This window comes from Daphnia pulex, chromosome 8, assembly GCF_021134715.1.
Source record: "Daphnia pulex isolate KAP4 chromosome 8, ASM2113471v1".
Classification (NCBI taxonomy): Eukaryota; Metazoa; Arthropoda; class Branchiopoda; order Diplostraca; family Daphniidae; genus Daphnia; species Daphnia pulex.
The window spans coordinates 12511438-12528000 of NC_060024.1; the positions used below are offsets into that span (position 1 = coordinate 12511438).

At 42.7% G+C, this 16563-nt stretch overlaps 1 long non-coding RNA gene across 1 annotated transcript in view; it reads right to left on the reverse strand.

Annotated features, from left to right (window-relative positions):
* Positions 1–16563, reverse strand: part of LOC124199985 — a 225479-nt gene that overhangs the window by 197974 nt on the left and 10942 nt on the right. Inside the window, exon 3 of the long non-coding RNA XR_006877114.1 lies at positions 15423–15611. This is a non-coding gene — a long non-coding RNA (uncharacterized LOC124199985). The remainder of the gene's footprint in view (positions 1–15422; positions 15612–16563) is intronic.

The window sequence follows — 16563 nt, forward strand, 5'->3', positions numbered from 1 at the left end:
GCCGAAAATGGGAACCTCCAACAAGGAAATCCATCGCTCCAGTTGGATAGTTGAACGCTAGATGGCAAAGAACCAGTCTTTTTTCCTACTCCGGATGGAATTCCCGGACCCTATCCGGCAATAATAAAAAAACACACTAGCAACCAAACAGCCTATAGACACAGACAGACAATCACACAGCAACTGACACGGGGTCCAGTCTTTTTTTTTTGATAGATTGGAAGTATGAGCCTTCGACTCGTCGATCAAGAGACAGTGGGTACAGCTCAAACGCCACGACTCAATTAAACAGCTAGAGCAGTTCAAAGCAAAAGCAACGCCAGAGACGAAAACCGAATGATAAAGAAGCACAACAAAAACAACAAAAAAAAGGGAAATCTATCGCATCCGATCCCCCCTCCAATCTGATAACGACCCGACACCACCACGGCCACTGCCTTTTAAACAAGTCTCACTCCAGCGCGCCCATGATTGAAATTTCGATCTCTAAATCAAACAGAAAACCCAAATGAAGAAGTGAGGAAATAAATAAATAATAATACTAATAAAAAACAGGTTCAAATGTTGAAAAAACATTTTTGTTTCCCAAATATAAATAGAAGATGATGAAAAAGCAAATAAGGAAAAAATAAACGAGGATTCTATACGTAAATGAAAAAAAAAAGCGCCGCGTGGAGCTCTTTAAAAATGCATGAAAGATTCGGCCATTCAAATTAACTTTTCTTCTTCATCTTCTTCTACCCCCATGGTCTAGCTTTTCATCTATAGACTTTTTTTCTCCCTTTGCATTCAATTCGTGTGATGGCTCGACGAAAGGCTGGCAAGAAAGAAAAAGATTCTTTTTATTTTTCTATTTTCCTTTCCCAGAGGGATGTGCACAGCACGGGCATACACTCCGCTCCGCTCTGCTCCGTCCTCTATATATTGATTGGTTCTCTCTACGCTCGTAGCCCGTCTCTTTTTTCATTTTCTTCCTCTTTTTGATAGTTCCGCTCTTTGCTCGGTTTCCCTTCAATGGCGCCCAAGTCGCCGAGAAATTGCGTCCCACTCGAGTCTCTGGAAATAGTAGCAGAGAGTGTCGGTAGAGCTGAAACTACATCATCTTGACTCGGCTCGGAAATGATCGTTTTATGGTCCCCCATAGATTTCATTCTCGGCTAGCGAGCGAGAGAGAAAGATTCCATTCAGTTTTTTTTTATCCACCCACTCACAAATCGCTTTTAATGAAATCGCATTTGACAAAAGCTTAAACGGTCGAGATGAATGGAGGGCAATAAACCACTCAAGAGTTTCCATGTATCCCCTTCCGTGTTAGGGACCAAATAGATTCAATCAATGGGGGTGTATATAATAACCAATGTTTTAAAAAATAAGAAATCTACCGGACATATTAAGCAGCGATTCATCAACATTCAATTAAGCCGAAAATAATCTTTCAAAAATAAGAGAAGCTTTGTCATTTCTCAACATTTAGGCCTACAAAAAGTCAAAACAGCAAAAGCGTACGATATTGATATAAATAACAAGCCAAATCAATAGCGACAAAAAAGAAAGAAGGTCAATGGAGATAAATCCATCCGCATATAATCCCCAAAATCTAAACGTAACTCTATATTTATCAAAAAAAAAATAATAATAATAATAACAATAACAACAACAGCAAATGTAGAAGAATGAAAGAAAAAGAGAGAACCCAAAAAAAAGGAGAGCTATAAAGCGAATAGACAGAAAGAAAGAGAGAGAGAGAGAGAGAGAGAGAGCGGAAAAAGTATGAGAACAAAAAAAAAAGAGAGGGGGGCGCCGTTTGCTGTTGCTCGAGTCCAGTGACGGGCCAAGATGATGGATGAGTCGGAGCAACGGCTGCATTGCTCCGGCATCACATCCCCCACTTTTGCTTCTGCCCCCCTTCTCCACACACACAGACACAGACACAGACACACTTTTCGCTATGTGAACAGTATAAAGTTTTTCACGACGGCGAGGTAATATAAAATATCCCTCCCAAAAAATAGAAAGAGAAAAAATAAAAGCCCAAATAACTGCCGCAGTGCCTTCTAAAATATCTATATACTCCAGAGAGAGAAAAAAGGGAAAAATCTATATAAGAGTGGGATGTACAAGTTTCACCCCCGCACGAATCTAAAGCTTCTCCGTCTGTGTTGGGCCTTCCAACGCCACCAATAGGGAAGAAGAAGAAGAAGACACATTTTTTGTTCCGACTCGGTGGAGGCCTAACCGAAGTAACCTAACAGCTATATCGACGGGCTAAATCAGCAGGGACGATAAGTGTTTGGAGGAGAGCCCGGAGTCGTTCAACCGGACAAGAGACATACACTCTATTATCTCCTATCTATCTTCTCTCTCTATATATACGCAGCATATAAATAAATATATATACGGAATACTATAGGACACACCGGGAGTAGAAGTCGTAGTAGTAAAGTTGTTTGGGAGATATCGGTGCCGTGGTGGTGATAGCGACCAGAGAGAGGAAGCTAAGACAAGCATCGCATGTCTTTCTTTCTTTCTTTTCTTTCTTTTTGAGCGTTGTCTCTTGTCGCGTTCCTGTAAGCCAAAAGATATCCTACACCTTCATCGTTTGACTTTCTTCTCCGAAGTGATTGGCTAGACCCCAAGTTTCTTTACAGCCGGACACAAACCTGACACACACACACACACGAAACAGCCAAAAAGCTAGACGAGAGCAGCCTACCAATGGTAACTGGACGTATATATAGTATATACATCTACAGGGCTGTCTGTTAAGACTCTTATTACAACGAGTTGAAACACAACCGGACACAACTCTTTGTCACTGTCTGTCTTTGATTATTCCTATTTTTTCTCGTCTCTCTCGCTGAAAGGCTTGGTGGTCTGCTTAGCTCTTCTCATCTCTGACAATCTTTTTTCCACCCAAAAAACAACGTCAGGGCGAGGCCAGAGCCTCTCCCCTTTCACATATTTACGCTACGTACAGGAGCAGCATCTGTGGGCCATCGGTTGTGTCTTGGCTAGATGACGAATAATAACTAACAGATTTTTCGACGAAATCAAATGTTGCCGCCCAAAATCAAGATTGCCAATGAATATTGTAGGGAGAAAAAAAAAAACGAAAAATTGAAAGTCAAAAGAAATGAAAATGTAATCATCTTTTATTGATGCGGAATGAATCCGTCACCACCTACAGCCTATTAGCATATGACGTCGACTTATTCAAACCTTTTTTTCTTTTCTATCTCGGCATCTCACAACTTTCTTTGACCGGAATTGAATCAAAATCAATTCGATATGGAACAAGGTGGATAAAATATTCAAAAAAAAAGTCATCTTACAATTCTATCAAGTTGCAGGTGCACAATGGCACGCAAAGTGACGGTATTATCAACGTCGAAAAAAAAACATGGTGGAAAAAAAAAAAAAAATAAATAAAACGAATCCTCGAGCGCCAAACTTTTTCGTGAGTCGGCCCCATTTTCTCTTTCGTGAAATTCCGCGAGCGATTTGTAATTATTTTTCATTTAGAAGCAAAAGAAGAAGAAGAAGAAGGAGAAAAAAAAACTCCATTTCATGCTGAGCTCGGCATTATGCAACGGGCGGGCTGATGGATGAGTCGAGAAATAGGTCGGTCGTCGTCACCCCCGTCAAAGAAAGAAAAAAAACGAATAAGAGATGACACAACTCGCTCAACTAACGCACACACACACAAAACACGAATGAATGAATTTTTCATTAAGGAAAAAGTTGGGCAATCGGGAAAAAAAGAAATTAAAACAACTAACCAAAAAAAAAAATCGGCCATTTTGAATTTCCATACGGGTTGAGGAATTTGAAAATAAATAAGGAACGGCCACACGGTATTTGACCAGCAGCACAATACCAGCAGGGGGGCAGCAACAACATATAAGAAGAATATTATCAAGAAAGAAGAAGAAAATAAAAAAATGAGAAAGATGGATGTTGTTTTCTCTGTTGTCTAGCGCACACACAAGAGTCGGACAAGAGAGGCCTGTTATGCTCTCTCTTGTGTTTGTGTGTCTGTGTGTGCGTATGCGCTGCGCATCCAATTATATGGTAGGAAAAGAAAAAAAACGTATACACCGAAGCGGGGGCCACTCCTTCGCTTGCCCAGGCCCTGGATCGCCATTGGACACTGGCGGCGGCCGTGCAACAACACAAAAGAACGCAGGAATAATAATAATAAAAGAAAAAAAAACACAAAAATTTCCCATTTTTTTTTCTAAATTTTCCACAGAGAGAGGGGAGTGTTGTTGTAAAGCCCAGAGAATTTAAAAAATAAAGGATATTATAATAATAGTAACGTCGTCGCGGCAATTTGACTCGCCGTCCCTAATTATACGTACGAATAGGCGAGGCAAAAGGCAGAGCAGGCGAAACCCCTTGATCAAGAAAACGGGGTGTACTAAACAACGAACCAAAGAAAAAGAAAAACTAAACTGGCTGAACCATGGGAAGAAAAAAAAGCTCGAGGGTTTTCCAATGGCGTAGATGTATATACAAAGTTATTTCTCTCTTTACAGTTATACCATACAGGACTCGATGGTTTGTATTTTTTTCTCTACTGCACCAAAACGTGGCCGTGTGTGTGTGTGTGTCTATGTGTGCGCGCTCTTCAAGCGCTGCCGGAACGGGGTTGTCGATCCATCAAAATTATCTGTCAATGAAGATTAGCATCCGGCTTCATCGCGCCGGCCCATAGTTCTCTCTCTCTCCCACAAGTTTGTACGCTGTGCACAGAGTAAAAGAGTACAGAGAGAAAGAGTAGACAAACACATGCAGACAGCCAAAGCAGCAGCGCGCAACGAGGCCAGGCGGGGGTAGTACATTTCGACTAGGTCGACCGACACAACAGAACCGGAGCATCCAGCGGTTGTTCCTTTTTCATCTGCTGTTTCTCTCATTTCATTTTTTTTTTTTTTTTTTTTTGGCGTTTGTTGGTTTTTGGTCAACTAATTCATATACCTTCTCACTCTACGGAGGAAAATAAAATTCAGAATTCATTTAAAGATTCGAACGGACTCGTCCAACCGACCAATCCGGATTCCTGTTTTCTTATTCGTTGCGGACCACCAGCCTATCTTGTTGCAGCTCTTCCAGCGTGTGCATTGTTCAAAAAAAAAAAAAAACTGCTTGGTCGAGGTTACACACAAGATATTCCTCTTGGCCGCCCTACTGGCCCGAGAGAAAAGAAAAAAAGAAACCGTAAAGGGAAAGAAAGAATAGAGACGGAATAAATGGAACCCCGTGTTCAGCAACGCTCCGACCAACTACATAATGACATCCATCCGAGCGCAATAAGAGGCCCCTGCGCCGTATGTTCTCGTTTCTCCTTTGGATATAAGCGCCAGTCGTCGGAGTTGTTTTGTGTGCGGATGGGATCCACACACACACAATTTCCTTGTGGGCATAGACGACCGCAATGGCGACGAACCCCAAAAAGCTCATCATCAAAGGAAAGAAAAGAAAAGAGAATATAAGTCGCAACACGAAAGTTTTTTATTCCATTTTTCATGCGACCGGTCGTGGTGGAGAGAAAACAACAACAACAAGGACGGAGGAAGGAAAATTTTTTCAAAATAAGTTACAGTTGAGTGTAATTTATGAAAATGACTCCTTCCCGCCCGACTCCCCCCCCCACCAGCCGACAAAGCCCAGCAGGCAAGCAGCTCAATGATAAAACAGTCGCAACATATCAAAATGGGTTCTCGCGTAGAACAATTTCGACTTGAGAAATGGGCGCAACGAACGACACCCTTTTCTCTTATAACAACTTAAAATAATTTTTTTTTCCGCCAAAAATTTTAGAATTTTATTCATTCGGGTACTAATATTATTCGCCCAAAATTTTCGATTTAAATGTTGAAGGTAAAAATTTCTCGGAAACAGAAAAAGAAAAAACGAAAACGACAAAAACAAAAAAGTGAATAAAAACATAGAACACACGTGGTTGTTTTCATTTCTACAGCGTATACCTTTAGATACTGATTACGGCGCTGTATGATTAGACGAGACTAAATCAGAGATTTTCCAAAAAGGAATGAGAGAGAGAGAGAAGAATGAGCGATTGCTATTTAATCAAAGCCCTCGCTTCTTCTGGCCCTTCTTAATGCGTGATGGTGTATAGAAGTAACGCAGGCACCACAAGTCGTGTGTGCGCGCGTCTGCGATGCGGAGGAGGATCACATCACATCCGAGAAAAAAAAGTCCCTTCGCATGAAGAAAAAAAAAGAGAGAGAAAAATCTCGGTCGAGTCCATCGGAATAAAAACCTGCAAACTTTGTTGTTGAACACATCCCCGACCAACAAAAAAATTATATTTGAGTGTGTGTGTTTTCTTCTTGTTTCTGAACGCACCGAAAAAAAAAAAAAAGCCCATCATTCACCAGAAACAAGTAATAACAATAAAGTACACACACACAGACACACACACACACACGTAGATTATACAATAACCCCGGCTCGTTTTCTGGCGATTGATGACCGTCACGGCGGCGGCATTTTTCTTTCTCAAACAAAAAAACAATAGAGAGACAACCACCCAAACATCATAAGCTTTTTTTTTGTTTTTCTTTTATCTTAGCCATTCGGTATATAATGGCGACGACAAACATCTTTTGGTTAGATTTGATGTTTTGTTTTTCGACTCTCTCGTATGTGTTTTGTCCATTGACTATCGTTGCCAAGGCGTTGCCAACTGTCTTTCCTCTTCTTCTTCTCTCGGCTCAAATCAACAGAGCAATCCATTACGTCACAAAAGTTGCCCCTTTTGCAGAGCAACTCTTTTTCGATGGGCCGGCAAGAAAAGAAAAACCAGGAGCAGCAGCACACAACAATCGCCTCCTACTCCTCCTAATTTACTCCTTCGCCTCCTGGCTGACTGCCTGATTCATCTCTTTTTCCTTTTGAGAGAGAGGGGGCTACTACTAGACATAAGGTCGGCCAAATTTCCAGTGCAAAAAAGTTTCATTGCCGTAAATATAAAAGAAATAATAAAAAAACAACAAAACAAAAAGTTCGAATGCCAAAACCAAAAATTCTCCCCACACAAAAGAAAAGAAAAAATTCTCCCAGTCGCTTTGGGGCTCATTCGGTAAATGTTAATCCATTTAGACTCTTTTAGATCCATGCCAGAGTGGCAAAAAATGAATAGAACAACTCCACCCCCCAATCAGAGACGAGCACATAATAAGAAATCAATCTCGAAATAACACAACACAAAAAGACTGTTTGAGCTTTTTCCATCCCGTGTTCTTTTCAAACACAGGTGTTTTTGTCGAGTGTCTGCAGATTACATCATCATCCTCACCATCTTGGAAGATCCCCAAAAAAAGCCAACAACCTCTCTGAGAAAACACACACACACACAACACACACAGCTGTAAATCTCGTTTCATTTTTCCAGGTTTGTCCAGTTGGGGAAAAAAAAGAAAAACTCTTCCAGCTCGAATCCGTGCCTCACCTGGATTCTGACCGAAAAAACTTGCGCGATTGTTTTCATTCTTGTTTGAAAGATTTTGCTTTTTTTGGTCATCTAGAAGGGCGGCGCAGAGATGGGGGGGGGGGGGGAATCTCATGTACAAGCAGACACAAAAGGGAAATATACATTTATATATATACAGCATATACTATATATATATAATAATAATAATAATACTCCGAGGATAGAGAAGAAGAAGAAGAGGGCGAGGAGAGGCGGCGGGCGAGGCCCAAAAGTATGCTAGGGTATGCTAGCGATTTCGATATTGGCCGCGCTGCCAGACGTCACGGACGGGTGATGGATCAGCTCGAATATATATATACGGCTCTCTCTCTTCTTCTCTTTAACTTCTAACGTGAACACACCAGACATACGTACACACACACACAGAGAGAAAGGGAATATATCCAAGGAAGGAAGGAAGGAAAAATACCAAAAAAAAAAAGTAAAGAACAAAAAAACCTGAAAAAAATTACGAGAGAAAAATAATAAAGAAATGGGCGAGCAAAAACGCACTACTTTTGTCTTCAACATTTTTCGACGAGGTAAAATAGAAAAAAAGAAAGAGCCCCGCTACGCACATTTTTCTCTAGACAACAAGATCCGCTAGTTATTATATACCGCACGCTACACACGACCGAAAGGCAGCCAACCAGGAGGAGCAATTACGACGACAGAGAAAAAAACAGCGAAGGAATAAAACACAAAAAAAAAAGTCAAAATCCCACACCAATTTCTTCTTCCCTTTTTTTTTTCTCTTTCCTAAAAGACACACGAAACAACAATACAAACAAACAGAACAAACGCGGTACTTTTCTTTCACGAAAGATAATGCGCACAATTTTTATTCCCCCCCCATACCAGAGTGGCGCCCATTTATTTCAACCTTTTAGTCTTCGCATCCCCCGCCATTCATCGCCTCCAGTTTCGGGCAAACATCCAACGGGATCAACAATCGTGTTAATTACCACCAGCACACCAGTCCGTCCACAAGAGTACCGTATATTCTATTTATTGTATACACACACTCTCCCAAAATCTCCCCCTCTCTCTCTCCGCCATCACACCCCGTTATATAATCCCCCCGACGTCATACTAGCCCTCCCAACTACGGTCGTGTGTGATTGGCATATCAGAAAATTTTCCCCAAAATAAAACAAAAAGGGAGAGAGAGAAAAGACACTCGCTCGTTTCACTGGCAATATAAAACGAAAAAAAGTAGGAGAGGTACCGTGCCGAGCAGTGCCGTGCGTGTTGCAACGGACAGGGGGTTTTGCTGGTGCACATGTAGGGGGGGTTAGGTGCGCTCACACAAGACACACACATTGCGTGTAGCTCCTATAGACGAGCTTAGTCGGAGAGTGAGGGAAAAAGAAGAGCACCCAAATGGAATACAAAAAAAATACGAACGACGTCCAGTTCGATGGAACAACATGCCGTTCGTTCTCTCTCTAGCCTCCTGCAATTCAAAAAGAAAACCTGCCCAGCCATGACTTGTATGTATATATATATATATACTGCTGGCCCGTGCTTCCATCCCCCTTTGGAAAAAGAGAAAAAGAAAAAGAAAAAAGCTTTGCGTGCAGTTGCTGCTCGGCACGAATATGACCGGCGAATGGCAATTACGCCGCAAAAGCCAGGCCCGATCGACCTCACCTCCCCTCAAAACTCTATGGTGGTAGTAGTAGTACTACGACTACTATTACTACACTCTCTACGGTGTAGCAGAGCTGCTACTACTACTCCGGGCAGTGTGTCCAATATCTATAAACATGGAGGGGGGGGGAGAGGAAATTTACTACAGATAGATATTTATTCTAACCCATTTCATTTCTACATAAGAGAAAATATTATGAGGACCCTCCACGACTATTACACGGTTCCTGCTCGAGCGCGTGTTTCAGTCACATCGTTTCCACAAAATATGTAAAAAAAAAGAATCAAGAGAGGACTCATCACACATGCAAACCTCCTACCCTCCTCCCCCCCTTTCATCCCCTATTGCACTCGGCACCTGCAGCCAAAAGCTCAAATAATAACGTCTCAATTCCTCCCCCGCCCAAAAAAAAATAAAACAAAAATCTCGTCCGGAAATCGATGGAAAACTCGCCAAAGTACCTCGCTGGTTGAAAGCGAACGAATCAAACAAATAAAAAAAAGGCGAATCGAGCCAGTCAAACGTGAGAGACAAGAGAGAGAGATAAGTAACGAGTAAGATTCACACCCACAAGTTAATGATTGATTCCTCAAACAACAACAACAACAACAACTAGTCACTACAAGCGTATACACGTTCGTTTGTCCGCGTGTGTCTTTGCGGGGCTAGACATTTCCAAGGGAGAGCACGAGTCGAGTTGGTTAGTGAGCGATGGCACACACTCGCTCATCACAAAACTGACATTTGACTGATAGGGGACCATCAGAGATAGAGATACGGAAAAGAAGAAGATAAAAAAAAGGGCGGAGACAGTCAGTCAAATAGAGTCAAAAGAGGAACACTCTGCATTATAAACCTGTTACTTATTTTTTTGAAAAAAAAAATTGAAATAAAGATTTCAATTCTTCAAATTTATTTTTTGACAGCCAGTCCTACTTATTTGCTGACCATCGGAAAGTATAGAGCTACTTTGTGTGTGTACAGACCTCCCGTCTATGTTTGGCAATCTTCTCCTACCATTGAGCTACTTGCATGTCAATCTGGTTTGTAATCCAATAAAGATGTTGGTAGGCACGAGCTGACTCGTCAAAGCCATTTAATCCTATACACTATACCAAACCTCTGACTGGGATTTCTAGGCTTAACAACTCCAGACCACCACCACCCCCCACAGCTTCCCTTTTTTTTATTTGTATTTTTTTGTCCCCTGCCAGTCCGCGTCATGTTTGGGTCAACCTATTCTAATAATAGTCGACGGTATACTTTACAGACAGTTAAGTCTATTTGCTGTTTAGGCTGACTAGCGCTGGCTGGGTGTACGGGCATACTTTTATTCTTTTTTTTCCCCCACATCGCCGGATATGTGTGTGTGTGGATTAGAGACCAATCACGCCCCACCTAACCCTACCTGCCTGCCTGCCTACCAGACACACACCATCTCTGTCTGTGAGCTGACATTCCCGGCTTTGGTGTTTGTCCCACCGTGCTGGGTCCGTGTTAATCGCAATTGCACACAACTAATAAAGCAGGGCGGCAATCAATCGATTATTGGTAACGGCCGGAGTAGAGATGGCGAGGGAGGTCCTTTTTTTTCTTTTTCTTTTTACGACACAGGAGCAACTGCGTAGAGGTAGTAACAAGGTAGTAAATCCCCCCACCCCCACCCCCTTCCACTCCTGGCCAATTCACTTCATTACACCTGTGTCATAAACCGGTAGGGCAGTACGCACACGTAACCCAACACGATATATAGAAAGGGACACCCGAAATTCTCCCGCCAACTTTTATTTTTATTTTTCGGGTTCGTTTTTTTTAAATTTATTTCAAACTAGACACACATGAGTTGGAAAAGAATCCCAGCCGTCAAATCCTCCTCCTCCTCGTTCTCTTGCCTCCACACAACCCCCCCCCCCCCCCCCCCCCCCGGAAAAAATGTCAGCGGTGGGCCACAAAATGATGGAACGATGCGAAGCGACGACGTCACAGCAGAGCACAAAAGCCAAAAAAGCCAAAAAGAGAACTTTATATACATTCAAGAGAAGAAGACGACGACTGACGTTATAGGATGTGACATTCATTTCTAGACTCCAAACTTGCCCGCGAGAGTTTGAATAGTCTGAAATCAAGTCATCAGAAAATAACGGGCGACGACGACGCCACCACTTGTTATTTCAAAAATAGTCGGAAAAAGGCTCGTGTCCAGGCACACAGCAACCGAGACAAAATGTCGAAGAAATAAAGGCGGACGTTTTCATCTTCATAAGACAATATGAAGAAAGACGATCCGGTAAACTGCGTCTGCTGATTTTGTTACTAGGAGGCCGGGGGTGAACCGCAGAGCTCGGCCATCCAGTTGTGGGCGGAGGCTCCTGATGGCCATTTAAGGAACAAGAAACAATTTTGAAGAGAGAAAAAAAGGGGGTCAACATTTTGAGGACTGTTAACTGTCGGTACGATGGGTCTTGATTGGTATTCAAGGACCACGCCTACTTTGGTATATAGTCCATCGGTATTCTAAATACAATTGAGGAAACCCCCACCAGAAAAAGATTCGCCTTTGCAGCTGGCCTGTTTCAAACTTGAATATAAAAGATTTTTTCTTTTCTTAATTTTTAAAAAAAAAAGAAAAATCCTTTTCATCTCAACCGGCTCTGGACCATCCGCAAAAAAGAGTCGCGTGCCTGTCTGATTCCTCCCCAAAAAATCTGACGGACTTTTTGGCCATTTGGCGGCTCACCGCACCCAAAAATATTCAACTTTTTGGTTTTGTTTCATTCTTCTGTTCCATCGAAACGATCGTCCAAGTCCAGCCTACTCTCGGCAAAAAATTCAGGAAACCAAAGCTTCCAACCCGTTTTGCGAGCTACAAGAGATTTCCACAATCTGATGGCCATATTGAAATCAAACAATATATACCAAACAGTCGAGAGCCCACACGAGCGATGCATTTTTGTAGCGATGAACCCGGACCCAAGATATCGACTCGAGCAAAGACGAGAGAAAAACTGAGCAACAACAACAACAGGGGCGACCCCGATGATCGATTATTTCGGACAACCGGACCGCTCGTTGCACAAGTTATCCGTCGTTTCGTTTAAAAACAAAAAAGCCAAGAAATCAACCGGAAAATAAACGAGTCAAAAAAGTTTTTTTTAAAGTTAAAAAAGAAACTCTCGCAACCAACGATCGTCGTCGTCGTATAAAAAGAAACGAGTAACTTCTTATCTCGACGACTTTTCTTTTTTGTCTTGTACTAAAGTTAACCATCAGTAAAACACGGGTCAAATCAATCAACAGAGGCCCCCCTCTCTCCTTCCTGTAAGAAAAATCCCCAAAATAAAACAAACAAACAAAAAAAAGTTTCTTTTATTTTCCCGACCAACCAATGCGTGCATTATAAACCTTCAAAATAAAGACGGTCCCTCTTCTTCGACCCGTCCTTGTTCCTTCGTATAGTTGTTGCAACACGCAGAGAGAGAGAGATAGAGCTCGTGCGACACACACGGAAAACCTTAGCTATATATATAAGAATATCCATAGACAACAACAACAACAACAAGCACGGGATTGCACACGTACACGAGAAAACTTTTCCCTTTATTTTTGTGTCTGTTACGTCTCACATATTTTTTTTTTCCAGGGAACAGTTTTCTAAAAAAAAAAAAATAAAAAACTTCTTACTCTCTCCGTCAGTCTGTTTTTTCTCTCTTTCTCTCCGCGTTCCGTGTCTTATCCATTTTCCGTCCGTCTTACTTTTTCCTTCTTTTATTATTTGCCCTCAATTTTTTTGTTGTTGTATTGGTAACGTATTTCAACATTTCGCTTAGTGCTGTACGACGAATAGTTTTATTTTTCTTCCAGCCCGTAAATGTTCCAGCCGTAGAGGTGGGCGCTGGCATTCCTTGGGCAGAGAAAAAAGGAGGACGGAACAAGAGAGAGAGAGAGAGGAGGGTGGGGGGCTCATGTTGGACACGATAGAGCCGACACGTCATGCGAGACGGGCATTGATCAAAATCGAGTAAATAAGTACAGCGCTGTACAGCAATCTGGAGAGAGAGAGAAAAGCCAAGCCAATGTTTTATTAAAATATAGAGTACTGCGCAGTGTGGTTTAGTAGCATAACGACTACCACATCGCAACAAGGGGCATAATAATAATTTTAAAAAATAATAATGACAGAAAATGAATTGAGAAATCGACATCAAAACCCACCAACCCTTAAAAGGGGGGAATCTGCAAAGTAAACGTTTTGGCAAATCTTTTGCTTCCATTTATTCGCTCCAGGAGGTCTTCCAACAGCTCCTCTCTTTCTAACGTACATTGGCTCGATATAAAAGAGATAGGGGTGAGCAGCCACGACGATGAAACTGTCTCTCCCTTATTTGACAACAACAACAACAACAGTGGTGTATGTGCATACTCTAGGAGCTGGCTAACTGTCAGTCTCTCGTTGCAATCGTTTTCCCCTCCCAAAAAAGGGGGGAAAAAGAGCAGAGAATCTAACACGATGGTGAATAGGAAGACCAGTTTGACTGTCATTGTCACGTCCGACAGGTGAGAGAGAAAGAGAGGATCCCCCTTCACTTTTTGCTGGAGGATCCACCTCCCAGCAGGAGATGTCAGTTGTCATATCATATTTGATACGAGTGCGAGCGTTATGATCCACAAAATTATACACGGTCGTCGGCCGATACCGATAAGATTAGATAACACAACAAATTCGGCCACACCGGTGGGCGCTCGCTCTCTCTCACGACACGGCCGCAAACAAAAAAATAAAAAAAACATTCGACCAAATCAAATCAATGAACCGAAATTAACGCCAAACCGCATTATTCTCATATCGGCTCGAATAAAAAACACAAAACGGAATTTGACCGATGGGAAATAATAATCAAACAAAACCCAATAAAAATGCAAAACCCCAGACATGCCCCAATTGTGTGAAATGCGCAGCCTGGAAACAAGAGCAGCAGCAGCATAGCGCATTCCAACCCCCCACCCACCAGTCCGTCAATTTCAAATTCAAAACGGTAAAATTCTATTGACTGGGTAACTAACAACAAGAGCACACTCGTATAAAGATACTGTTATGACAGTTCAGTAGCCTCGACGTGTGTGTGTGTTTGTTGTTGTTGTTTTCCTCCTCTGTTGTGACCCATCGTCCCCCCCCCCCCACCACTCGTGTCTCTTTCAGAGTCAAAATGATTGACACAAGTTTAGAGGCCCCAAAAACTACTGGTGATCTCTCTCGTCCACCTCTCCAGGTAGTTGTGTGGGGCCTACTCCAGTCAAGTCCACTCCAAAACTGTTGGAGAGAGAGAGAGACAACACAAGAGTTTTGATTCTCTTCTTCTTCTTTTCATTTTATCGCGTGTCTATATAAAAGAGTGTCAACTTGGCATCGTTCCCTTCTTCCTGGACACGTTTCCTATACTGTCACAACAGACATCTCCCCCCCCCCATGTCATTGGACATGCCAAACTGCAACTTCCGATTTTTGGCCAAAATCAAAAAATCTCCTCAATTTCCAAACCGCAAATAACGCGGATCGATTCAAAAGTCAAAGATTCAAAAGTCAAAAGTCGAATGCTATAAATATCTACGTAGCGTGAGGGTTGGTGGGGGATCAAACTGAAACGGCCTCGTGTCCGTCTCTGTCGTTCTCACACGGTCGTGTCATGTGATATGAAGTCGAAACCGACCGACTCCAACCAGGAAAAGTTTAAAAAATTTGATCTTCTTCTTCTTCTTCGCCTTGTTATTATTGTTGTTGTTTCTCTCTTTCCCAGCAGAGGACGAAAATCGTCGCTGGCCCCCGCAACGAGTTGACACAATCGACAGGGCAGATCAAACCCCCCAGAGCAGAGCGCCCTCAACTTGGACCGATGCGTGTCGTGGATAACCACACACAACCCCAAAAACAGAAACAACAAAAGACAAAACCACACTACACACACAAGACCTAAATAGACACACAGCCTTAAACAAAAAAGATATTCTCTCTCCAGTCCGGCAGTAGCCCCAGTCTTCCTGGCCATTAGTAAGAAAGAAAGAAAAAAAGGAGCGAGAAAATATTCTTCTTCTTCTTCCTTGTGCTGTCCAAACTCATCTCCATTCATCCGTTCACGACTCACGGAATAAGGCAATGGCCCACAAAACAAAAGACGACTCACAGGTGGCGTGTGAAATGACACCAGTCCACGTCCAAACACATCATCATCATCTCTACCGCGGCCAAGCGAATTGCTGTTTGTCTTGTTGTCTTACCTGAGATTTTCGCCTGCAAAACCGGCAGCTCCCCCGAGAGATGATTTCTCCATTCCACGTCGTCGTCGTCGTCATTTCCCCATTGATGAAAACCACCACGACGCTCACTTGTAATGGAAAAGGCTGGCCGAGTTGACTGACAGCTCTTCCGTGTACCTCGCAATGACGCCACACACCAACAAAGACAACCTGCAATTCAAAAATTCCAAATTTCAAATTCCGACAAATCAAATATAAAAAAAGAAAAAAAAAAATGTGCGACATGTCATTTTCGGCCTTGCACACACACAGTAAGGCTCTCATATCTTCTTCTTCCTCCTCAGTGTGTGTGTGTGTGTGTGTGTGTTGGCTATATAAGCCGGCCACCAAGACCGCAGTGGCTCGGGCCACCTTTTATGGGAGCGGAGCAGAGAGAGCGCAGCGCGAGAGCATCAATAACTCGTCGCAATGGCCCATCCATCGTGCCACCACCCAGCCCTCTGTCATTAACGTGTCGGAAAAACCCCAGCAGTCGCCAGAGCGATCATCATGATCTATTTCACAAACGTTTAGGCATGATTTGTAACATTTATATTCCATCTCTCTTTCTCTCCCTGTGTGTCTGCTGACTGCCTTTCCGCAGATAATAGAAAACATCAAACATTTCCACCGACATTGCTCTCCAATTGATAATTCAAATCAAAAATAAAATTCACGCTTCCTCAACGGCCTTTTATCTTTCAAATTTTTGCATCGACCGTTTCTACAAACAATTCCAGAAAAATATAAACAGATAGAAACATCAATCCACTTCTTCGGTGGAAAAAAAAACGGAGAAAAATGTTCCGAGTCTTTCTCTTTTCTCGTCACGGTGTTTCGCTTCTTGTAATCATAGCGAGTCCCTTAGAAAAAAAAAAGATATAAACCATCGTGCGATGCACCATAGTCCCGCGCGGCGTAGGAGAGAAGAGCTACTCCACGACAGGGCGGTACACTCGGTGCGGCCATAGTCTCTCATGTGCTGTATAGAGACGCATACACACACAGACAGACACACTCGAGCTTGTCAAGGAGGGAAGGGAAGGAAATTGAGGCGTTGCTCGCGAGCAGCTCCCAATCGGCGACCCAATTGGTCGGCTGGCGCTAGTCACGTGACTCGGAG